Below are 25,117 nucleotides of genomic sequence, written 5' to 3'. Positions count from 1 at the left end.
AGCATGTACAGACATGGCCTCGGAACACATGCAAAACACTTGGGGTTAACTTGACGAGCCTAGCATGTACAGACATGGCCTCGGAACACAGAAGACCGAAAGGTCGAGCATGAGTCGTATAGAAGATACGATCAACATGAAGATGTTCACCGACGTTGACTAGTCCGTCTCACGTGATGATCGGACACGGCCTAGTTAACTCGGATCATGTAATACTTAGATGACTAGAGGGATGTCTAATCTAAGTGGGAGTTCATTAATAATTTGATTAGATGAACTTAATTATCATGAACTTAGTCTAAAATATTTTACACTATGTCTTGTAGATCAAATGGCCCACGTAGTCCTCAACTTCAATGCGTTCCTAGAGAAAACCAAGGTGAAAGACGATGGCAGCAACTATACGGACTGGGTCCGGAACCTGAGGATCATCCTCATAGCTGCCAAGAAAGATTATGTCCTACAAGCACCGCTAGGTGATCCACCCGTCCCACAGAACCAAGACGTTATGAACGCTTGGCAGACACGTGTTGACGACTACTCCCTCGTTCAGTGCGGCATGCTTTACAGCTTAGAGCCGGGGCTCCAAAAGCGTTTTGAGAGACATGGAGCATACGAGATGTTCGAAGAGCTGAAAATGGTTTTTCAAGCTCATGCCTGGATCGAGAGATATGAAGTCTCTGATAAGTTCTTCAGCTGTAAGATGGAGGAAAATAGTTCAGTCAGTGAGCACATACTCACTATGTCTGGGTTACACAACCGCTTGTCTCAGCTGGGAGTTAATCTCCCAGATGATGCGGTCATTGACAGAATCCTCCAGTCGCTTCCACCAAGCTACAAGAGCTTTGTGATGAACTTCAACATGCAGGGGATGCAAAAGACCATTCCTGAGTTGTTCTCAATGCTGAAATCAGCGGAGGTAGAAGTCAAGAAGGAACATCAAGTGTTGATGGTCAATAAAACCACTAAGTTCAAGAAAGGCAAGGGTAAAAAGAACTTCAAGAAGGACGGCAAGGAAGTTGCCGCGCCCGGCAAGCAAGCTACCGGGAAGAAGCCAAAGAATGGACCCAAGCCAGAGACGGAGTGCTTTTATTGCAAAGGGAAGGGTCACTGGAAACGGAACTGCCCCAAGTACTTAGCGGACAAGAAGGCCGGCAACACCAAAGGTATATTTGATATACATGTAATTGATGTGTACCTTACCAGTACTCGTAGTGACTCCTGGGTATTTGATACCGGTGCCGTTGCTCATATTTGTAACTCACAGCAGGAGCTGCGGAATAAACGTAGACTGGCGAAGGACGAGGTGACGATGCGCGTCGGGAATGGTTCCAAGGTCGATGTGATCGCCGTCGGCACGCTGCCTCTACATTTACCTACGGGATTAGTTTTAAACCTCAATAATTGTTATTTAGTGCCAGCTTTGAGCATGAACATTGTATCGGGATCTCGTTTAATTCGAGATGGCTACTCATTTAAATCTGAGAATAATGGTTGTTCCATTTATATGAGAGATATGTTTTATGGTCATGCTCCTATGGTGAATGGTTTATTCTTAATGAATCTCGAGCATATTGCTACACATATTCATAGTGTGAGTACCAAAAGATGTAAAGTTGATAATGATAGTACCACATACTTGTGGCACTGGCGCCTTGGTCACATAGGTGTCAAACGCATGAAGAAGCTCCATGCAGATGGACTTTTAGAGTCTCTTGATTATGAATCATTTGACACGTGCGAACCATGCCTCATGGGTAAAATGACCAAGACTCCGTTCTCAGGAACAATGGAGCGAGCAACCAACTTATTGGAAATCATACATACTGATGTGTGCGGTCCAATGAGTGTTGAGGCTCGCGGTGGCTATCGTTATGTTCTCACCCTCACTGATGACTTGAGTAGATATGGATATGTCTACTTAATGAAACACAAGTCTGAAACCTTTAAAAAGTTCAAGGAATTTCAGAGTGAGGTTGAGAATCAACGTGACAGGAAAATCAAGTTTCTACGATCAGATCATGGAGGAGAATACTTGAGTCACAAATTTGGCACATACTTAAGAAAATGTGGAATAGTTTCACAACTCACGCCGCCTGGAACACCTCAGCGTAACGGTGTGTCCGAACGTCGTAATCGCACTCTATTGGATATGGTGCGGTCTATGATGTCTCTTACCGATTTACCGCTATCTTTTTGGGGCTATGCTTTAGAGACTGCCGCATTCACTTTAAATAGGGCTCCGTCGAAATCCGTTGAGACGACACCGTATGAATTATGGTTTGGGAAGAAACCTAAGCTGTCGTTTCTAAAAGTTTGGGGATGCGATGCTTATGTGAAGAAACTTCAACCTGAGAAGCTCGAACCCAAGTCGGAAAAATGCGTCTTCATAGGATACCCAAAAGAAACTATTGGGTACACCTTCTACCTCAGATCCGAAGGCAAGATCTTTGTTGCCAAGAATGGGTCCTTTCTAGAGAAAGAGTTTCTCTCGAAAGAAGTAAGTGGGAGGAAAGTAGAGCTTGATGAAGTATTACCTCTTGAACCGGCAAATGGCGCAACTCAAGAAAATGTTCCTGAGGTGCCTGCACCGACTAGAGAGGAAGTTAATGATAATGATCAAGATACTTCTGATCAAGCTCCTACTGAGATTCGAAGGTCCACGAGGACACGTTCCGCACCAGAGTGGTACGGCAACCCTGTCTTGGATATCATGTTGTTATGTTGTTAGACAACGGTGAACCTTCGAACTATGAAGAAGCGATGGCGGGCCCGGATTCCGACAAATGGCTAGAAGCCATGAAATCCGAGATAGGATCCATGTATGAAAACGAAGTATGGACTTTGACTGACTTGCCCGTTGAACGGCGGGCCATAGAGAATAAATGGATCTTTAAGAAGAAGACAAACGCGGATGGTAATGTGACCATCTATAAAGCTCGGCTTGTCGCTAAGGGTTATCGACAAGTTCAAGGGGTTGACTACGATGAGACTTTCTCACCGGTAGCGAAGCTAAAGTCCGTCCGAATCATGTTAGCAATTGCCGCATTCTACGATTATGAGATATGGCAAATGGACGTCAAAACGGCATTCCTTAATGGTTTCCTTAAGGAAGAATTGTATATGATGCAGCCGGAAGATTTTGTCGATCCTAAGAATGCTGACAAGGTGTGCAAGCTCCAACGCTCGATTTATGGGCTGGTGCAAGCATCTCGGAGTTGGAACATTCGCTTTGATGAGATGATCAAAGCGTTTGGGTTTACACAGACTTATGGAGAAGCCTGCGTTTACAAGAAAGTGAGTGGGAGCTCTGTAGCATTTCTCATATTATATGTAGATGACATACTATTGATGGGAAATGATATAGAACTCTTGGACAGCATCAAGGCCTACTTGAATAAGAGTTTTTCAATGAAGGACCTTGGAGAAGCTGCTTATATATTAGGCATCAAAATCTATAGAGATAGATCGAGACGCCTCATAGGTCCTTCACAAAGCACATACCTTGATAAGATATTGAAGAAGTTCAATATGGATCATTCTAAGAAGGGGTTCTTACCTATGTTATAAGGTGTGAAACTGAGCTCAGCTCAATGTCCGACCACGGCAGAAGAAATAGAAGAGATGAGTGTCATCCCCTATGCCTCAGACATAGGTTCTATTATGTATGCCATGCTATGTACCAGACCTGATGTAAACCTTGCCGTAAGTTTGGTAGGCAGATACCAAAGTAATCCCGGCAAGGAACACTGGACAGCGGTCAAGAATATCCTAAAGTACCTGAAAAGGACTAAGGAAATGTTTCTCGTTTATGCAGGTGACGAAGAGCTCGTCATAAAGGGTTACGTCGACGCTAGCTTCGACACAGATCTGGATGACTCTAAGTCACGAACCAGATACGTGTATATGTTGAATGGTGGAGCAGTGAGCTGGTGCAGCTGCAAGCAGAGCGTCGTGGCGGGATCTACATGTGAAGCGGAGTACATGGCAGCCTCGGAGGCAGCACATGAAGCAATATGGGTGAAGGAGTTCATCACCGACCTAGGAGTCATACCCAATGCGTCGGGGCCAATCAAACTCTTTTGTGAAAACACTGGAGCTATTGCACTTGCCAAGGAGCCCAGGTTTCACAACAAGACAAGGCACATCAAGCGTCGCTTCAACTCCATTCGTGAAAATGTTCAAAATGGAGACATAGAGATTTGTAAAGTACATACGGACCTGAATGTAGCAGATCCGTTGAATAAACCTCTCCCTAGAGCAAAACATGATCAACACCAGAATTCTATGGGTGTTCGATTCATCACAATGTAACTAGATTATTGACTCTAGTGCAAGTGGGAGACTGTTGGAAATATGCCCTAGAGGCAATAATAAAAGCATTATTATTATATTTCCTTGTTCATGATAATTGTCTTTATTCATGCTATAATTGTGTTATCCGGAAATCGTAATGCATGTGTGAATAACAGACACCAACATGTCCCTAGTGAGCCTCTAGTTGACTAGGTCGTTGATCAACAGATAGTCATGGTTTCCTGACTATGGACATTAGATGTCATTGGTAACGAGATCACATCATTAGGAGAATGATGTGATGGACTAGACCCAATCCTAAACATAGCACAAGATCGTATAGTTCGTTTGCTAGAGTTTTCCAATGTCAAAGTATCTTTTCCTTAGACCATGAGATCGTGTAACTCCCGGATACCGTAGGAGTGCTTTGGGTATACCAAACGTCACAACGTAACTGGGTGACTATAAAGGTAGACTACGGGTATCTCCGAAAATGTCTGTTGGGTTGACATGGATCAAGACTGGGATTTGTCACTCCGTATGACGGAGACGTATCACTGGGCCCACTCGCTAATGCATCATCATAATGAGCTCAAAGTGACCAAGTGTCTGGTCACGGGATCATGCATTACGGTACAAGTAAAGTGACTTGCCGGTAACGAGATTGAACGAGGTATTGGGATACCGACGATCGAATCTCGGGCAAGTAACATATCGATTGACAAAGGGAATTGCATACGGGGTTGATTGAATCCTTGACATCGTGGTTCATCCGATGAGATCATCGTGGAGCATGTGGGAACCAACATGGGTATCCAGATCCCGTTGTTGGTTATTGACCGGAGAGTCGTCTCGGTCATGTCTGCTTGTCTCCCGAACCCGTAGGGTCTACACACTTAAGGTTCGGTGACGCTAGGGTTATGAAGATATGTATATGCAGAAACCCGAATGTTGTTCGGAGTCCCGGATGAGATCCCGGACGTCACAAGGAGTTCCGGAATGGTCCGGAGGTAAAGAATTATATATAGGAAATGCTGTTTCGGCCATCGGGACAAGTTTCGGGGTTATCGGTATTGTACCGGGACCACCGGAGGGGTCCCGGGGGCCCACCGGGTGGGGCCACCTGTCCCGGGGGGGCACATGGGCTGTAGGGGGTGCGCCTTGGCCTTCATGGGCCAAGGGCACCAGCCCCACTAGGCCCATGCGCCTAGGGTTTCCAAAGGGGAGGAGTCCAAGTGGTGGAAGGCACCTCTAGGTGCCTTGGGGGGGAGGGAATCCTCCCCCTGGCCGCCGCACCTAGGAGATCAGATCTCCTAGGCTGCGCACCACCCCCCCTTGGCCCTCCTATATATAGTGGGGGAGAGGAGGGACTTAACACACCAGCCCCTGGCGCCTCCCTCTCTCCCCGTTACGTCTCTCTCTCGCAGTATAGGCGAAGCCCTGCTACTGTGACGCCCTGCATCCACCACCACGCCGTCGTGCTGCTGGATCTTCATCAACCTCTCCTTCCCCCTTGCTGGATCAAGAAGGAGGAGACGTCTCCCGTCCCGTACGTGTGTTGAACGCGGAGGTGCCGTCCGTTCGACGCTTGGTCATCGGTGATTTGGATCACGTCGTGTTCGACTACATCATCACCGTTCTTTTGAACGCTTCCGTGCGCGATCTACAAAGGTATGTAGATGCATCCAATGACTCGTTGCTAGATGAACTCCTAGATGATCTTGGTGAAACGAGTAGGAAATTTTTTGTTTTCTGCAACGTTTCCCAACATTAACATCCCGTGCTCCTTGTTATTTTTTTCTTGACAGCAAAAAGACGACACCAACGTGATCAACCAGCAACAGAAGGGGTCCTGCAGCAAAATAGATTTCGACATAAATGTCACATTAGCTGCAGGTACCTTTATCTTTTTTGATGATCCTTTTTCCTTTGCACCAATTTTCTGTTCAAAACTGAAGAAACCAGCAACAACTATTCTATTTTGTTTCATTTTTTTGGAGTTGATGATCATCATTTGCTTCTCAAATCTATATGGGGATGACGCAAATGACCATGAAGCAAACAAGCATGTCATAGATAATCCTATAGGAAACGAAGACGAATCCTGGGCTGATTACTTGGATAAAGCAAGGCAAAAGTACTTCTTCTATGATGATGACACGCCAACTTGTCGTATACTCGAAGATATGGATGACTGCGGGAATGAAATAACTGAGCCTGAGCTATGGCGTCCTGTGCACATGACAACAAAGGAATATAACGAAAAAATCGAGGTGGGCAAAACGTAGGAAAGGAGCCTCATCAAATCAAAATATATGCCCCCATGTGTTATATGTTACTAGTGTAGACACTTTATGTCTTTAACTCGTTTTCTTTGGTGCGTCAATAATCAGAATGCAAAGAAAATCATTGTTCACCAGACATTGAAAGAAAGGGAATCAGGCAACTACCATCAAGAGCAAGAGATCAAGAGCTGCGAAGTTTCATCTTCTTTTTTCCTTTTCAATATTTCTTTATTTAATCACTTTTTTTAGAAAAATATAATTTTCTGCCTTGTTGGTTTCAAACAACACCTTCATCCCCTGTCCTTTTTGTGTCAACAGTTTTCTGTACATTGCGCGCAACAGCAACAAAGTGTTGGACAAAGATGCACTTCACCAAACGGAGGAATAATTGACCTGGTTATTTTTTTCTCTGCATTTTGCTACTGAGCAGTTTCTGTTTTCTTATGAGATGTTTCTCATTTTTTATTCATGGTCTTTGATTTTCTCTTGCTTCTAAAATGATACAGACATCACCAAACACAAGCATTCGAAATGGGTGGAACGAGCCGCATACATGCTATTCTCCTAGGAATAGGAACACAACTTACAAGACAACGACTACCACACCCCCACGCACCAAAGTACATTTTTCTTTTTTTATTCCCATTTTTTGATTTTTTTTTCTACATTAACAGTTTTCCTAGGCACATTTCTTTGGTTTTCTCATATTTCTTTCTTTTTTCATTTTTTGATACAGCATTTTTTCTCAGAAGCCACAATGACAGGGAGAATTCTGTTCCCAGAAAGAGCTAACATTGAATGCAATTTAGATGGGACAGAGGATAACCCTATAAAGTTCTTGGATCATAATAGTGTAAGTATTTTCTTCTTCTTTGTGTTGTTTTGCCTAAAAGCTGAAGTCCAAAAGAAAAGATCCCAGAATGTCTATAGTTTCATACTTATATTTTTTTTATTTGTTGAATTTTTCCAGGCATCACCAGAGGTCCAAATCCTAAGTCAAAGTCCTTTCAAACAGTCCTGCAGCAACTTAGTTGATCGATCAGATGAGCACTATAACACCAGACTCTTCTTAGGGAGTACAAGCAGCTCTAGGGGCAAAGAAAATATACCACCTAAAAGGGTAGTACAACCAAGCAAATTTTTGTGCTCGCCTTATGACCAAGACAGGGGGCCCATCATGGAATACGAACTTCATCTATATCACAACATCTTACTTCACTAGTGCAGAACAGGACAATAGCACCGGTTCGTAAGGCCCTTTAGTGCCGGTTTCGGAACCGGCACTAACATTTCGGCACTAAAGCCCCCCCCCCCCTTTAGTACCGGTTCAGCACGAACCGGTGCTAAAGGGCAACCACGTGGCACGAGCCAGCTCCGGGGGCCGGGAGCCCTTTAGTACCGGTTGGCAACACCAACTAGTACTAAAATGTTTGGGGGATTTTTGGTTTTATGATTTCTTTTTCATTTAATTTTGTGTTTTCCATTTTAATTCTTTTTTGTTTGCTGGTATTTTACGGTACTACACATTGTACACGTTATGCATATATATATATATATATATATATATATATATAAATAGAATTTCTAGTAGAACCAATCATATATATATATATATATATATATATATCATCAATGTCTCACAAACCACCATATTAATTTACACATACACACATGTATAGCTATATACAATTTCTCCTACATATGCATGTTGCCTTCGGAGCCAGTGGCATTAGCCTAATTGGTGCCTTCGGAGCACGATGACAATTGGAAGTGGTTCATGACATGTTCGATGGGGGCGGTAGCGGGTAATAGTATTCTCCCTTCGGATTTATGACCTGGCCGAGCAAAAATCCCGCTATTTCCTCTTGAAGTGCTTCTACGCGCTCCGTTTCTAGGAGCTTGTCCCGCACCTCTTTGAACTGTTAAAAAGGAGATCAATATGCATGTGTATTAGTTGTGTGACTATATATCGATAATGGTGTAAAAATTGTGAATAGTGTTCTGACAAGCGTACCCATTCCTGTCTTTGAGATCTGCTCCTTTCGGACGCCATCATGCGAATGTTCTCGCAAACGCAGTATGCACACAGATTAGTCCCCTGCGCCTGCTTCAGGGCCTTTATTACGAGAATGGAATTTAATTTGATCAGATAATAATTAATCAAGCATGATAATTAAAGAGATGGCAGCTAGCTAGCTAGCTAGTACTACTTAATTACTTACCTTGGATCGAAACCATTTCAGCTGTGGTTTCCATTCGCCTTCCGTGACGCTGATGAACCTTGCCCAAGCCCTGCCTGCCGACAAAGAAAATGAATAAAGGGGTTATTAAATAGTTCATATCATGAAATGACGAACTAAATAGGCCGAGATATATAGTTAATAATGATTGAAATTACCTGTTGACTATTCCATACAAGATGCTGTAGTCACTATTTGCTTTGAGTAGCGAGTCCAGTATTTCAACTGTTCCGGCGTCAACTTTAATGATACACAAGATCCAGTGAAATCTGCATGCACACACGTTTGCATGTCTTAATTAAGCGGGCATATGTAAGCAAAAACATGTACCTAGCTAGTAGGCAAAAACAGAGAATTTGTAGTACAAGAAAGTGTGACTCACTCGAAGTTGTAAGGAAGTAGTATATCTTCATTGTATTTGAGGCGCTTCAAGAACTCTAGCATGCTGTCCTCTACCTGCTTTTCATAATACTTGCTCATTTTCCATGTGTATTGATTAACGGTGTTTGGGTCAATGAACCCAATGCCATAGCGTCCTCCTTTTCTCATTTCATACATCTTCATCCTGCATAATACCACAGAAAAGAATATAGTGAGCATAATTACAGGTAATGATTGATCAAAAGGATCACTACAGCTAGCTTGAGACTTAAATTACAGAAAGAAATCACTTACAGACAATAGCAACTGACGATAGATTTGTCGAGTGCGTCTTGATTGTATAACTGAAACAGTTCAGAATACTCAACGGCCACAGCTTTCTCATGGTAGTAATGGTCCTTCTTGACATACACCATGAGGGACTCTCGATCGGATCTCTTGGTAATGTCCATGTACCATTGATGCAATTCATACATTCTCGTTGGGAGCTTCTTGACATCTTCTGGCTTGACCAAAGGTTGGCCCCGGACATATTTCCGTTTTATTTCCTCCTCTGTAATCACAGGCATGTCCTCGATCTCGAGGAGTTGTCGAACAGTGATCTTGAGTTCTTCAGCCTGCATTATATGCTCCTGGGTTATTACCACATCGCCCACCTCGGGAATGTAAACTGTTTGGCCACAATAATATTGGGCGCGCGTACTGTCACGTGTTGTCGGCACAACAAGCGGGGGGGGGGGGGGGTCGATTGCGCCGCCTGTTCTCCCAGCTGGGCAACGGTTTTCCCGCATTTTTCAACAACTGCTTGTTGTTTGCTCGAGCTCGAGCTCGCCTCCTTCTGTAGACGTTGTCGATGTAACTTCCTGATGTGGCGCTCATAGTCTGTGTCAACAGGCTTAGGAGCTGGTGGTTGAGCCATAATACAATGGCGCTCATAGTCTGTGTCAACAGGCTCCTAAGCGAGAATAATTACTACAAAGGTTTAGGACACTTTTTTCCCTCCCAGACCACCGACTTTTTGTTGAGTTGTTCGTGTGTGTTTTTTTTTATTCCTTGTTTTTTTGCATTTGAAGTGTATATAGCAGTTCCCCCCTTGCACTGACATTTTTCTGCGGACAAATCATGAAAATGCAGGGATTACTGGGCAATTGAGATTGATAAATGCAGGGTATCATTGGACCAACTAGGCAATTCATTCAAACCATCAGGGTGGGTGGAGTCATATGTCATCAATGCATACTGTCGAAAATTATTCAGAGATAACCACCCCAGAACATCCCAGAGGCACTACTTTTTCCACACGGCGGTAGTGAATTCCAATACAATCTTGTTTTGATGTTTGTTTATCTCTCGCTTTTTTAGTTGAAACTTTAATTTTATCTTTCTTTTCTTTTTGTTTGTTTGTAATAGGAGTACTTTTTGGAGAAGTGGAGGACTGAAGTGGGGAGACTATCTTTCAAATATAAAGTTCTAAGGAGCTTCCACGGAGCAGGGAAAGCAAGACGACTAGAGCTGAGCAATGAAGTAATGTCTCAAGCCATTTTTTGCTCATCAAAACACTTTTGAAGTCATTGAATTATGGTTTCTTGAATTCCATCTACATTTTTATTTTTTCTTCTTGTTCGTTATAGTTGTTCTTTCCTACTCTTCATGAGGATCATTGGTTCGTCTTCCTCGTCGACTTGAAAGCACGACAGTTCATATTCCTTGACTCAAAGTACGCAGAAAACAGCGAGTACCACACGAACATCAAGAACATGATGGTTATGCATCCTTCCTTTTTAAAAAATCAAGAGAATTTTATTTCTTCTCTCTTCCCCCAAGATTTCGTTGTCTTATTATATGATTTTTTTCCAGATAACAAACTTTATCAAAGTGTGGCGTGATGCTAACCTGAGAAACATGGGGTTCAATCAATATCAAACAACATATCCAGTATTACCGAAACAAGTAGGGAGGTAAATCATAAACAACTTTTTCCAATACCATTTTTTCATATGAAATATCAACTATATTTTTATTCCCTCTAATGTTTTTAAGTTTTTTTTCCTCATCTCTTGGTTTTTCCTTTTTCTCATCCCCCCCCCCCCCCCCCCCCGAAACAGCGATGACTGTGGAATTTTCACAATAAACAAGATGCAAAATTATCGAGCAAGGAACCCGTTGCAGATAGTATTCCAATCAGAAGATGTTCCAGATGCGCGCGTGAGACTTGCTGTTGATCTACTATTCAGCACTCACAACGAAATAGATGAAGCAAAGACACTTGTCAAGGACTTGTGATACAGAAGTGTATATCTTTTCCCCTATTTTTCCCATCTGTCATGTTTTTTTGCGTTTGCAACTGTAAACAAATATCCTTTTTCTTGTCTCTCATTTTAAGGTTTCTAACTAGTTCATTTTTTTGTACATCCTCACATGGGCAAGCAGGTCAATCAACTAGAATATTTCTGTCATACATGGAAGAACAATACCAGAAGGTTCTTCAGCAAGATGATGAAAAACAATCCCAAAAGTTAACGAGACGACAAAATGTCCAGTGTACATGGAGGAACGATACAATTTTTTTCTATTTTCTTTTTTTTCCTTTTCTTACCTGAAAGAGAATCCAAAATGTAAAGCAGTGCGTGTATTTTGACCTCAAGGATTTTTTTTACCGTCATATGCATAGTTTTAGAAACTGGTCATTAACCAGAAAACAATCCCATGTGTATAATGTTGCTTTGAGATCAATATCAAACATCGGTTCTTAAGCGTTTTTATGATTATTTTTTATTTTTTCAAGTTTGATTTTTCTCCCCCGCCTAGATATTAACCAGAACATTTTCTTTCATGTTTTTTCTCCTCTTGTTTCTATCACTTCTCCTCCTTCTTTCTTTTGTGCAGGTTTTCAAAATTCTTACTGGACAGAAGCTAGCTAAACAGCACAAGCAGAAAAGTGGATCAAGAACCTTATGTAACCAACTGGGGTAAGGTAAGTGTCGCTACCCCCACGGGAAACATTTTTTCCCTGGTTTTTTTCACAGTACAAATAAAAGATAGAAACATCAGCATCTTTCTTAAAATAGTATAGCAAAAGTGCTATCATCCATGAACCATCATATAGTTCTTTTCTTTGGTTTCTGTTCGTTGGCAGAACGAGGACCACACTTGGCTCATTTTTACATTTTTTCAGTGCTCGCAGGGGCAATCAAAAAACCAAACCAATGCCTTCTTGAACTTGTAGCACCCAGTTTCTCAGTTTCCTTTTCTCGCCTTCTTGCTTGGTTTTGCATGAGCTGGCTGCTTCTCTGTAGATGTCCCAGCAGAGGCTGCAAAATTTTTAGGGCATAAACAATTCATCAAAATCAATCATATGAAGTACAAGTCCAGTTTTTATGCTGAAAAATACTTGCTAACACTGAAAAGAAAAAGTTTTTTTTCTGGGAAACCTGAGACATGTTTGCGGCTGACTTTTTCTTTGTGAGCCAAATCGATATCTTCAGGTCTTGCCGTACAACTATTTTTATAGTGATCAGGCTCCCCACAACGACTGCATGTGACTTTCTGTTTAGATAGTAAACCTTCCATGAAAGTTTTGTAACGTCCTTTTTGTGGACGCCCTTTCGATACTGCAACATCAGGATCCTTAAGATTGTCCCCATAGCCATCAGGATACGGTCCTGCATCAAACTCTGTTGTGTCCTTGTCAATATTTGCTTGTTGTGCTTCTGCAAGTTCATCTTCTTTAGTCATCTCATCCAACCTCTGTTACACCCTTTCACTTTCTGCTACAACATATAGATATTTTCTGTTTGTTGATGCACCATCTGAGGCCATCTCATTGAGCCTGTTGGAGAGCAAGGTATACCTTAAGTGTTGACTTCCAGCAGTCAGTTCCAAAGGAACATTGAAAAGGATGTCCCGTATGTCCTTTGTATTTTTTGGCCTCCACCTGTCTATGTAACATTTCTCTGGCAGCGTAGACATGTTGAGATGAGAAAGTACTCTAAAGACATGGCTGCACACAATGCCATCCTTCTGAAATTTCCCACAAATACAACTGAACTCCTGTTGCTGCATGTTCACAATCACAACAAATCTTCTTGTTCTGAAATCTTTTTCAGCTAGCATTGGTGTCTTGTAAACTTCATATTTCACATTTCTCTCAACCTCTTCAACATGCAAATTCAACACAAACTTTATCTGTTGTTGGAATCTGTAAAATATCTTCCGTTTGTACATTTTTGCAGCTTGCAACTCAAGTTCACTTCGTGCCTACAATGTTGGCGAATTTGTTCTAGTGATAGAGTCTTGCTCCTACTCCTTATCTTGTATAGTTTCTGAAATCTTCTGGTACTCTTGTAGGAAGCTTATCACGTTGTGAGTTGACGTGATGTTGTCCTTGAATATGGCATTGGTGCCTTCACTACGTGCAGTAGAGTGAATGAAGGGGAAGAAGTTCTTCTTGAAATACACAGGGACAAACCTTTTCCTTTTCTTCCACATGATTTGGAAATACTTCACATGCCCAATGTTGTATTTCTGGAGCATCTGTGTCCACAAGTTCTCAAACTCAGTCACCGTCAGAGAGTTGTGTATGATGTCATTGAAATCATCATGCAGGGTTTTATTTGCAGCAAAAGTCCTAGTACATTTTTCCTCAGCCTTATTTTTAATATGAAACAAACAACGTCTGTGGCAGATATGGGGGAAAACTAGAGGGATAGCTGTCTTCATCCCAGCATCCTCATCTGTGATGATTGTGGATGGAGATTTGCCACCCATGCAATGCAAGAACGTCTCAAACAACCATTGGAAGGTGTCAGCTGTTTCATTCTCAATGATAGAGCAAGCAAACAAACAGTTTTGGCCATGTCCTGTGATTCCAACAAAGGGAGCAAATGGAAGGTTGTATCTGTTTGTCTTAAATGTTGTGTCAAAGCTGAGGCAGTCTCCGTACAGCTCGTATATCTTCCTAGAATACCCGTCAGCCCAGAAAATGCACAAAACTTTACTTGCTTCATCAGAGACTTTAGCTGTCTTGAACGCATAGTAAAATTGTGGATCTTCAGCTTGTCTCTTCGTGAAATATGTTAGCACCTGCATCATGTCATTTTGATTGCTCTCTTTGCCAATAGCTGTCCTAACATTGCTGACATGCTTTTTGGTATAAGGAGTGTTTCCACCTCTCAAGTAACTTAGGATTGCCATTATTTTTCTTGTTGGTAGCTTCACAGTATTGAATGTTCGGATTAGGAGCTTCTCCTCCTCTGTCATGTGCTTATGAGAACGAAGGTATTTCACTTCTGTGTGAGGACTCAAATCATGGTTGTGTTCTAGGTTTATGGTTGTTATCACCCACTTCTCATCCTTCTTCACGACAATGAGCTGAGCTTTACACCCTGTTATTGCAATGGTGTTTGCTTTCTTCTTCCTCGCGTTCCGGTAGGACTCTTGTCCTGTTTTCTGTTGCCTTGTCTCACGTCGTTTCTTCCTCCTATTCTCTTGTTCTTCTTCGTCAATTACTTTTCCTGACCGATTGCACTTGAAAGTTAGCCGAGTTGGTGCACTGCCACCTTGTTTCTTGCCACAAAAGCGGGCTGCCTTCTTCACAGAAAATCCAGCAATTGAGGCATATTCATTGTAAAAGGTGTAAGCTGCATCCTCCGTATCAAAGACCATGTTCGCAAGGGGTACGTGATGGCTACGCACTTCCTGACTAGAACTCTGGGCAGCAACTATACTGTCATTTTCAAGGAAAATCAGTATATCTTCCTGTGTCAATTGTTCAACTTCCTCAGCTGCACCACTATTTTCTTGTTGTCCAGCAGTTACAGCAGTCATATCAGAGCTTCTTTGCAACAACGTTGGAGGAAGATCATCCTCAGAATCACTGTCGGAAGGATTATCAGTTGAATCTATCAAGCAGTTTTTGTTTCCTCCATCCATCTCCATATCTCTGTCCCAGTTCAAATCATTCAAGCTTTCTGTAAAATGGTTGTCAACAAAAGGTTCCACCTCTTCATCATGTTGTGTATCAAGTTCAGACAAACACTGATCTGCAGAACGAGCATCAGGCCGGGCTGTATCTTCGGATGATCTCCCATATCGCCCAGTTATCATGTACATATCATTCTGCAGTTTTTTTCCAGAAAAACAAAGAATAATCAGAGAATTTTCCATAGTTCTACCCAACATGCACACAATTTTTGTTCGTGTGACACAGATATCCAAAAAACCTACCTCAGTACGGACTAGGTGATCTTCTTGCGATTGTGAGGATCCATATCTAGCCCCCTGAAAAGTAAAAACACCATTTAGTTACTTTTTTGTCGATTTTGTACTGCTGACAACAGCAGTTTATTCTTTGTGCACGTACATATCGTTGAAAGATTACATTTTATTACTATACATTTTTTGGGATTCTATGTCAAAAGAATTACCTTTACTACTATACATCAACATATATGACAAGTCTGTTAGGGGGAGGGGGGTGGATGGGCAAAGAACCCACATTCATTCATTTTTTATGAAAAATATCAGCAAAGTCTTGGTGCCCTTTTCCCCCTTCTATTGGCCACGACAGAATTTTTTTTCGCAAAATACTTACAGGGTGTTGGAGTGGTGGAGACATTTGAGTGGACTTGCCCTTTGAAGTGTCTCCCCTCAGGTTTGTATGAAAGCTCACCTACGCACAACAGTGTTTTCAGACTATTTAAAGACAGTTTTTTTTGGCAAGGTGGAAATACCTCTGTGCTGTCAACATTATTGTAGCTACAAAAGAGAGATGTATGCATTACATTGTTTTGATCATTCCCATGCATTGTATTGTCATCAGCAACAACATACACTGGGTGTTGCATCCAGGGGTATGCATGATATGGTATTTGATTCAGAGAAGCAGAACTTAACCATTGTTGTTGCTGGCTTATATGGGTGCCCTGCATTGTGTAGTTTCAGAGACTCTTTTTAGGCAAAGCAAAGTGCAAAATTCATTTTCAGTTTGATAACAATCATCACTTTTCTGTTTTTTCAGGACACTAACCTGAGAACCATGAAGATAAGCTCCATATGCATCAAATATAGCTGCAAGCAAAGCAAAAATTGTCATGTATGGACATTTCTGTTCACAACTTTTTTCTGTAAGAAACAACCCTTGTCTGTTTTATTCACAACGAAAATCAATTCTTTTCCCCTATTTTTCTAAGTCTTGAATGTTCTACTCGATTTCCTGTGTAAGGATCAACACAAAGCAGAACTAGATCTGGGGGGGAGGAGGAGGAACATACCCTGGTGAGTGTTGTCTGCTCCTGGACCTCTCCATGCATCCATGAGCAGCTTCCCCTGTATTTCTTCTCTCTCCTCCAACTTTTTCAGAGTTCTTCAAAGTTTTCTGCTGTTTTTGAGCAAATTGAGTGAGTTCATCTCCTTAATTTTGATTGATTAGAGGGAAAGGTTAGGGGTGGCGGCGTGGAGGGTTGGGGAGGGGGAAGAAGAGGGACGAGGGATGTGTCTTTGGGGGGGTTGGGGGGCTAGGTTTACCCTAGGGACATGGGAGATCACTTGGGAAGAAAAAGTGATCGAGAAAAGCAGAGCAGCTTTCTCTCTTTGTCTGTATCCCGGGCTCTTTATGTTTTCTCGTGACAACCCAAAACAAACAACCCAAAAAAGCCCACAACCTTTCCCACAACCCAAAAAAGGCCCACAACACAAAGGCCCACAACCAACAACCAACAAGGGAGAAGTTTTCAACCCAATTGTGCGGGGGAGAGAGGAGCCTGGCTCGGTCTGCTAGGTGATCGGGCTGCGACAAATAACGTGCAACGTCATCACCCACGTCATTCGACTGAGACCATTTTATTTCTTATTCGAATGAGTTCCAGGCACTCCCTATAAAATGAGCCCCAGCTTTGCTCGTCCTGTCAACCACACATCATTGCAACGCATACAAGCTCTCTACAGCCCACCTTGGTTTTGATACCACGTTCATGGCTACGCCACTACCGGCATTCGTGGTGCGGCGAGCCACACCGGTGCTGGTGGTGCCCTCGGCGCCAACGCCGCTGGAGGCGAAGCCGCTATCGGACATCGATGACGCAGCGGTCATGCGCTTCTACTCAGCTGGCGTCCACCTGTACCGCGGCGACCTCTCCAAACAGGGGCAGGACCCCGCCAGGGTCATCAGGGAGGCGCTAGCAAGGGCCCTGGTCCTCTATTACCCGCTCGCCGGCCGTCTGCGCGAGGAGTCCGGGAGGAAGCTCGTCGTGGACTGCAACGCGCACTACAAGAATCTTGTTAATGCATGACGGATTAGGTCTGTCATGGACCAATGCAAAACCGTCATGGAGGGAGGGCCGTGACGGATTTAGAATCCGTCTTGTATATCGCGTCATAATTTGACAACTGTACCACCATGACGGCTCCTGGCCGTCACCGATCTGTCCCAAGCTCGCCCAGGCCCGGTCCTCTGTGACAGACTAGTCCGTCATGGATTGACATGACATTGTACCAATATGGAGCTGACGTGGCATCTACATAGCACCAGCATGGATTTTACGTGGCATCTCAATTAGGCTTTGGCCCAATTATTTGTGGCGGTTTAGCCCATTTATTTTAACCCAGCCCATTATATTCATCCAAACAGCTATGGCATGACACATGACACAATCAAACAAGCTTTCGGAACACAATTAATTTCCATTGAATAGACGATATTTTGGCCCAATTCACATATTTCTATTCAATTGTTTCACTGAGTAAATGCTTTTTAAAATGTGCACAAGAACACATCCAACATTAGCTCACATGCTCTCAATAACAATTACAACAGATTATCAACAAATATACAATGTTGTACGTACAGACCCTCTTAATCATCAACTTCACCACTACAGCTCAAACTTCCTTTGCGGCTCTCACCAAAAGGAAACCTGTAACAAACAATATGCTTCTGTTACAGAATGGCAGGTTAATTACAACAACAATAGTAGTTATTATCATTTGAACCATCATTTTTATTAGTACAATATCAAGAACAGCCAAGTGGACACTATGTTACAAAAAAAATTACGATGAATCTAATGAAACTAATTCTATGGTATAGATGTTCCTATAAACTTGGTCAAATTCAGCTAATTTGAATTGAGGAAGCGGATCATAAATGGTAGAGAAAGGAAATAATCCCCAAGTACAGCATGAGTACTTAAAATAGCACACAACAAGAACTTTGGACACCGCTTAGGAAATCAAAACATACATAATAATAATGCATTAATATATACACTTTGCATCAATAAAGAAATATGTCAGACAAGGAACACTGTTTCCACAATACAGGAAGAAAAAATGCTACTGTAGAACTTAAAACGACATCCAGTAATACATAAAGTGTAATTCCCTTTTCCTGGCATATAAAGAAACCTTCTGGAAGTGGTTGAAACAATGATACATTCCCTTTTATTAGGCAGTAAGAAGAGGTACAATTCTCCTTTTCTCTTTTGGTTCTGGAAAGATACAACAATGCACAGCAGATGCGATTTTGCATTCTTGAGTACATACATAAAAAACAATGGTATCACTAACAAACAATATCCATGATGCGGAGAACTACAAATTTAATTTATTACATGGCTCATGTAATTACTTAATGGTTATTAAGGTACACACCGAATCAAAACACATGAACACCAAGAGATGGTCGAATCAAAACAGATAAGCAAATAGATTCATTATATTCAACATAGAAATTGTTATGCAAAGATTTAGATAACAAAATTTGAGGTTAATATAGCAACCTATCAGCCAGAAATGTTACATTCGCCAAAAAATATCCCGTCCATCAGCTACAGAACTAAAACCTGAGAAATGACAAAGTGTTTGGCAACAGTGCATGAAGTTCAGTACAGAATGGCTAACAGAGGTCGGAGATGTCGTGAACATGAGACTTGCTAATATAAGTATGATAACAAAATAATTTATCATACTTTTCCAGTTTAAAGATCAATCTTTTGACAATGATGACTGTTGAAGATAAAAGATGGAGATACATACTTGGTGATTATGAGAATCGGCTAACAATACAAGTAGAAAGGAACACGCACAACATGTAGCATAAAAGAATTATTGCCACTTGAGAGTCTTCATTACCAACAGTAGTCAACTAACACAACAGCTATTGCCACTGTCATTTAAATCAAACCAAGCAGGGGAGAGAGGCAGATGTAGCAGTGCTCACCGGAGAGGTTTTTCCTTCATAAAGTTTGCTGCCTTTTCTGCAACTTGAAGATATTCTACTAGCTGCCAAAATATCCAGAAATATGGACGGTCAAGGAACAGATTTACGCGACAAAAATAAACACATTGATGTAAAGCAGGTGAAGACAAAAATCTAGTAATTTTTGTTTGACTTTCTAAAATAAATGACTGTACGAAATTCTCCTACAGTCATTCAATGTTCAAAAGAGACAAAAAAAGCTAGCACACGGCTTCCTCCACGACACATGAAGGGGAGATAGCCTTTTAGACACACAACATCGTGGTGTTCGCGTAACATAGTGGACAGTTCATTTAAACAGTTTTAAACAAAATGCAGGGGCCTGGATTCCCAGGGATTCGGTTTGAACAAGTCCAACATGTGTACAGAACTGAGCAAGAAGAATAAGCACAACAAACTACAAAGTAAAGACTGGCCATGGCTCTCCAGTGTGTATGGTGTGGTCACAACTTATAACTAGTCAAAAGAGTAAATAGGTGCCACAAATATCTGAACTTATCAGTATGAAAATTGGTCCAGTTCATTACTTTCACCCATTATTTTCCCCTGATTTCAGCTGCACATAGTTCAGTTTATTAGATGACTAAAATGCTTGACAGGTGTTGAAATTGAACAAATCAACAGTTCAATACTAAGGATAACTCCTATACTACATCCATATATCTGAGTATAGCACGAATAATTCAGCAACAAGAGATAAAATAGAATAAGAAGAGGATGGCGTAGGGGAGGGAGGGAGAGGTACAAGTGCTCAGGTTCGTAGGCTATGCAGTGGTCGCAGTGCAGATCGGCCACCGCTGTCGCGCGGCCGAGGGGGTTGCCACAGGATGCACGGCAGTGACGGAGACGTGGCAGGGGAGGTTGGGGTCGCCGCCGTCCAGCCCAAAAAGCGCCAACGCACCGAGCTAGGGGGCGTCATCCAGGAGGTGGAGAGGGAGCGAGGGGGTGCGGGTTGCGACGGAGAGCAGCCGTCGGAGAAGCGCCAGCAATGGATGCGCCGCCGCCAAAGAAACCCTAGCCACGGGCTAGGGGTCGTGCGCGAACGCGGGAGACCGGGAGCAGCGTATCGGCCCGGACTGGAGGACGGAAGGGTCGGATTCCAGCTCGTCGGCGTGATGAGCGATAGCGGATGTCATCGGAATCGGCGGGCGTTGGTCGCGGCACGAGGGGCCGCACGAGAGAGAGAGAGAGATGGATGGGTGGGGTTCGGCGGATCTGACAGCTGCCGAAGCTGTGAGGCGAGGTGAGAGGAGGGGAGGGGGACGGCCGACGAGGAGCTGTGGGATAAGGGAGGAGAAGAGGTGGTGGGTGGCGGCGATGGGGATTCAGGAGGAGGCGGTGCGGAGGAGGGAGAGACGGAGAAGTGAGGTGGCGATGGTGTTAGGGTTAGCCCTTTTATACGATGAACGGTTAGGCGGGCTTTAGCGGGCTTAGGCGGGCCTGCGGAGCTGTACCAGGCCGTCCATGATGATTTTAAAAAATGTCATGGCGAATCCGTCATGAATTAACAGGTTTCTTGTAGTGGCGCAGGGCGTCCTGTTTGTCGAGGCTGACGCTGACCTCACGGCGAACGACTTCGGCGACATTGGGTACCCCCCATTCCCTTGCTTCGAGCAGTTCGTCTTGGAGGACACCAGCACCGACGACGGCGGCGTCGAGCCGGTCGTCGACCGCCCTCTCTTCTATGTTCAGGTATATACCTAGCTATCTAATTAATACATGCCGGCCATGTTCAGGTACCAAGTAGTGCATGCGATCTAAACTCCCTTTACATACGTACTGCTGCATCCAGGTGACGCGGCTCAAGTGTGGAGGCTTCATATTTGGGCATCGTGTATGCCACTGCATGGTGGACGCCCCGGGCTGCGTGCAGTTCGTCAGGGCCATCGCCGAGCTAGCGCGCGGCGCTGACGCGCCGTCAGTGCCACCAGCATGGGGCAGGGAGATGCTCATGGCACGGCAGCCCTAGCAGCCATCGTCCTACCCACACCTCGAGTACCAAGAACCCGTGGGCGGGCCGGAGCCGGACTGGATGCTGACGACACCGCCAAGCGACAAGGTGTGCATCCCCTTCTTCTTTGGGCCACGGGAGATCGCGGCGCTGAGGCAGCGGGTGGCACCACTGACCTGCTCTTGGTTCGAGCTCGTGGCCGCCTGCGTCTGGCAAAGCCGCACGGCCGCACTTGGTTATGCGGCCGACGACGAGGTGCGCCTGTCCCTCATCGTCAACGTCCGTGGCCGCCCCGGCACCCCTCTGCCGGTAGGCTTCTACGGGAACACGTTCGCCTACTCCGCCGCAGCGACACCGCCGGGGAACTCTGCCACGGAGGCCTCGGGTATGCCGTTGAGCTGGTAAAGAAGGCCAAGTCAGCGGTGACGTACGAGCACCTGCTGTCGTTGGCGGACCTGATGGTGGCCACGGGGCGCGCGGCCGCTGTTCGCCGTGTCACGGACATGCATTCTGTCAGACGTGAGCCACGCCGGGTTCAAGAGCGTGGACGTGGGGTGGGGGGAGGCTGTGTACGCCGGCCCGGTCAAGACGGGCGAAGGCCCGATCCCCGGCTTGAGCACCTATTTCCTCCGCTCCACCAACGGCAAGGGGGAGGAGGCCACCGTGGTGCCTGTCTCCCTGCCCAAGGACGCCATGGACAAGTTCCGGCTCAAGGTCGAAGGCCTCACAGGTGGCGCCGAGCTCTAGCTATGCCGGCCGGGGCAATCCGTCTGTCATATATGATGCTATGTAGTATATGTCACCTACAAGTGGTCCCTAGCTAATCCAAATCCAAGACTAAGGAACGGAAGGAGTGTACGGTACAGTAAGTTTGTGTATCTTATTTCATTTTAGTTTTGAGAAATTGTGTATCTTATAATATCTTTGGCGATATTTTATTGTCACAACCGGGCTGTAATTACGGATATTTTAATATTATATTTCATTGTTATTTGAGTTTTCAATTTTAAACGTTGTGTGAGCAAAACTTGATTATTATTACTGGCACATATGCCCGTGCGTTACAACATGAAAGATGTCTTTTTATGAGAAGCGACAGGAGCGATAATTAATGTGTCCATCAAAACGAACTCCGCAGTGGTGGGCGACAAAGCGAGAAGCTGTGGTTTTTTCTTGGGTCATGTTTTGCCTATGAGATCTTGATAGTGGAGGAATTGGTCGGCATGGCAGTGATCACCCAAATCGTACCTTTTTTTCTCTTCGGGTCCGCTATCTTTTTGGGGTTGTGGCTGCTGCCTCATTTGATGGCTACTTGTCGACCTTTAATTAGAGCCAAATCAGCATATTCTTCTTTATTGGCACGTGCTCATAATTTCTTTCAGTTATAACCAACCCACACATTCTCTTTTATTGGCATATGCAAGCTATCACCGGCAATAATTTATGAAGCCTCTCGTTTGGCTCATGATTCTCGAGACAACTTCCTTATTTCCATACAATCTAGGGACATGTAAAAAGTGGTGTGATTTAGTATAAAGCTTCAAAGTCAGACTATTCCTATCATAATTGCAAACTAATTGAGTTGGTTTTGTCCATCGGCACAATAAATAAGGTCCATGGTTCAATCCCCTCGCGGCCTAAATTTTGTGTTACTCATTCGTCCGACAAAAATAGAAATGCATGGTAGACCTAGTTCAACCCACCGGAGGGACAAACGAAAAACAATCGGGAACTACATGTGGGACGGATGAAACAAAATCTGTACGTATATTCAATAGGAGGACCAGCCATTTTTATGTAACAAAAAGGGACCTAGCTCAGTTCATCCTCCTAGGAATTGGATGAGACCTCGCAAGTTCAATTCTTTTTTTTTTGAGGCAAACTGCAAAGCTTTATTAGGTCGTCACAATGTTTACAGGGACGAAATCAAGATCATTGGGTTGGCCTAACCAAACATGGCGGCCAACTCCAAGAGATAGAGCATACTTTGCAAGTTTGTGAGCTTCGGTATTCGAGCTCCTAAATTCGTGAACGATATTACAAATATCAAAACTAGACTTGTGATGTATGATTTCATGCACAATTGCACCGTAACTCCCTTTGAAGTGTTGATGAATATCGCCGACAGCCACCTTGCAGTCCGAAGCAATTTGGATCCTCCTGACATAGAGATCATCTGCTAACGCCATTGCCTCCCTGATGGCCAATGTCTCGAGGGTACCTGGGTCTGATAGGTTGGGGAACAGCACTGTCGAAGCACCTAAGAAGATTCCATCTCTGTCTCGGCACATCGCTCCCACTGCACGATGCGTTCGACCAACCGCGGCATCAACATTGATTTTTATCAGCCCCTCAGGTGGTGCAATCCAATGAGATGGACGCTGACGGGGTGCCCTGTCTCCGACTGCCCGTGGCTCCTGGAGGGCTTTGAGCTCACCTATGAAGGATTTGACGAAGCCGTTGATGGTGAAAGGTGTTTGGAAAATGTCCTCATACATGGCCTTTCTTCGTGCTCCCCACAGCGCCCATAATGTAACAACAAAAACAAGGAAATCCTCTTGATTCAGGGCTTCATGCGTACCAAAAATCCATCGCTTTGCATTTTCTTCTCTGCATGTACTTAGCTTGTCAAGAACAGTCTCTGAAGAAAGTGCCCACGTGCTTCTTGAGACCGTGCAGTCCACCAGAGCATGGCGCCATGTATCGACAGCCCCACAGAGACAGCAAGCTCTGGTCGTTGCCATGTTCCGGTGATGGAGGAGAGCGGCCGTAGGTATTGAGTGCTTAGCAAGCCACCATAAGAAGAATTTGAGCTTTGAAGGGACTCTGATCCGCCACAACTCGGACCATCCTTGGTCGCCCAGGGATTCAGAAGAGGCCCCTTGCTCATAAAGCCATGCCTCCCTACTGAGCTTTGTTTGCTGAATCATCCGGTACGCGAATCGCACTGTAAAAATGCCCAAAAATCATCCGTCTGTCGTGTGCAGAGAGGTATCTGTAATATGGCTGCCGCATCTATCGGTATGAACACCGAACGGACCCGATCCTCGTTCCATGTTGTTGTAGTGTGATCTATCAACTCGGCCACTCTCGCCGGAGGATCAGGAATAAGAGATGTAATTGGCCTTTTCATAGTTGGTCTCGGCAGCCAGTTCTCCTCCCATATTTGTGTTGTCTCTCCGTCTCCAATTCTACGCACTAGACCCTGAACCATGATGTCTCTTCCATCTAAGATAGCGCGCCATATCTGTGAGGGATGTGGTCCCAAAGTTGCACCAAAAATATCTGTGTCGGGATAATATACTGCTTTCAAAATCCCCGCGCTCAGAGACAAGGGGTTTTGCAACATACGCCAGGACTGCCGAGCTAGAAGGGCCAAGTTAAAGAGCTCCAAATCCCGAAAGCCAAGTCCACCAAGATGCTTAGGTAAGGTCATCACGTCCCACGCCACCCAACTGGGCTTCCGTTTTCCTTGTTTGCTTCCCCACCAGAATTGTCTGATTAGCGAAGTAACACTTTCACATAGTCCCCGGGGAAGCCGAAAACAGGCCATCGAGTATACTGGTATTGCTTGGGCCACTGCCTTGATCAACACCTCTTTCCCTGCTGAAGATAACAGCTTTTCCATCCAACCTCTCACCTTTTCCCAGACTCGATCCCTCAAGTATTTGAAGGTACCGTTCTTCGAGTGACCAACCTCGGTTGGCAT

At 44.1% G+C, this 25,117-nt stretch overlaps 2 long non-coding RNA genes and 2 pseudogenes across 3 annotated transcripts; 3 read left to right on the top strand and 1 right to left on the bottom strand.

The window, feature by feature from the left end:
* Positions 1-6,333: 6,333 nt before the first annotated feature.
* Positions 6,334-7,424, top strand: LOC147988541 (uncharacterized). The gene is made up of 4 exons (XR_015615592.1): positions 6,334-6,776; positions 6,900-6,977; positions 7,088-7,201; positions 7,318-7,424. It is a non-coding gene; the product is annotated as an uncharacterized LOC147988541 (long non-coding RNA).
* A 3,196-nt stretch (positions 7,425-10,620) lies between these two features.
* On the top strand, positions 10,621-11,107 carry LOC147988540 (uncharacterized). Its single transcript, XR_015615569.1, has 3 exons — positions 10,621-10,726; positions 10,834-10,965; positions 11,060-11,107. It is a non-coding gene; the product is annotated as an uncharacterized LOC147988540 (long non-coding RNA).
* Positions 11,108-12,439: 1,332 nt separating this feature from the next.
* Positions 12,440-16,632, bottom strand: LOC147988539 (protein FAR1-RELATED SEQUENCE 5-like; annotated as a pseudogene). The gene is made up of 7 exons (XR_015610572.1): positions 16,474-16,632; positions 16,230-16,270; positions 15,985-16,125; positions 15,795-15,872; positions 15,428-15,481; positions 12,634-15,319; positions 12,440-12,513 (listed from the first exon to the last, which is right to left on the bottom strand). The product of XR_015610572.1 is annotated as a protein FAR1-RELATED SEQUENCE 5-like (transcript).
* A 540-nt stretch (positions 16,633-17,172) lies between these two features.
* Positions 17,173-22,155, top strand: LOC147988538 (benzyl alcohol O-benzoyltransferase-like; annotated as a pseudogene).
* Positions 22,156-25,117: the final 2,962 nt, after the last annotated feature.

Source organism: Triticum urartu, chromosome 1A (genome assembly GCF_056163025.1).
Source record: "Triticum urartu cultivar PI428250 chromosome 1A, HENAU_Tu73, whole genome shotgun sequence".
Classification (NCBI taxonomy): domain Eukaryota; kingdom Viridiplantae; phylum Streptophyta; class Magnoliopsida; order Poales; family Poaceae; genus Triticum; species Triticum urartu.
The sequence above is the reverse complement of the archived record's forward strand: the minus strand, read 5'-3'. Positions and strand labels throughout refer to the sequence as shown.